The following is a 1,051-nucleotide window of genomic DNA, read 5'->3' on the forward strand; positions in this document are numbered from 1 at the left end:
AAATAGGAGAAATATTGCTGATTTCTTTTTCTCAGCAAGAAACATCCCTGAGAAAGAGAATGCGCCCTGAAGGTAGGCCTATACATGGCCCCTTTAGAAGCGTGTGCAATCTTTTATGGTCGAAGCCTAAGGGATGAAATAAGACCTGGTCTCCTGTAGTGCTCCCAGGCTTATTAGGACGAGGAAATTCCCGCCTAATACATTTTGGTCAGACAGGTTGCCTGCTCTCAAACCCTGTTTCCTGATAAGATGTTATCAATGACAATGCATGCCCAAAACTTCATTAGCATTTTTAATTTCACCTCATCCGGTGGTCCTGTCATCTTGCCCTGCTTCCATTTGCTTTGTGATATTTTATTACCTTGTGAAGCCTGTGATCTCTGTCACCCACACCCTATTCGTGCATGCCCTCCCCTTTTGAAAATCGCTAGTAAAAACTTGCTGGGTTTTTTTTTTTTTTCCAGTATATTTTTCTTTTATTATTTTTTTTAATTATACTTTAAGTCCTAGGGTACATGAGCACAACGTGCAGGTTTGTTACATATGTATACATGTGTCATATTGGTGTGCTGCATCCATTAACTCATCATTTACATTAGGTATATCTCCCAATGCTATCCCTCCCCCCACCCCATAACAGGCCCCAGTGTGTGATGTTCCCCACCCTGTGTGCAAGTGTTCTCATTGTTCAATTCCCAACTATGAGTGAGAACAGAAAGTGTTTGGTTTTCTGTCCTTGCGATAGTTTGCTCAGAGTGATGGTTTACAGCTTCATCCATGTCCCTATAAAGGACATGAACTCATCTTTTTTATGGCTGCATATTATTTCATGGTATATACGTGCCACATTTTCTTTTTTTCTTTTTTTTTTTTTTTTAAGGATTCTTTTTTTTTTTATATATATACTTTAAGTTCTAGGGTACATGTGCATAATGTGCAGGTTTGTTACATATGTATATTTGTGCCATGTTGGTGTGCTGCACCCATCAACTCGTCAGCACCCATCAATTCATCATTTATATCATGTATAACTCCCCAATGCAATCCCTCC

The sequence above is a fragment of the Rhinopithecus bieti genome, unplaced genomic scaffold, assembly GCF_001698545.2.
Source record: "Rhinopithecus bieti isolate Rb0 unplaced genomic scaffold, ASM169854v2 scaffold_1624, whole genome shotgun sequence".
Taxonomy (NCBI): Eukaryota; Metazoa; Chordata; class Mammalia; order Primates; family Cercopithecidae; genus Rhinopithecus; species Rhinopithecus bieti.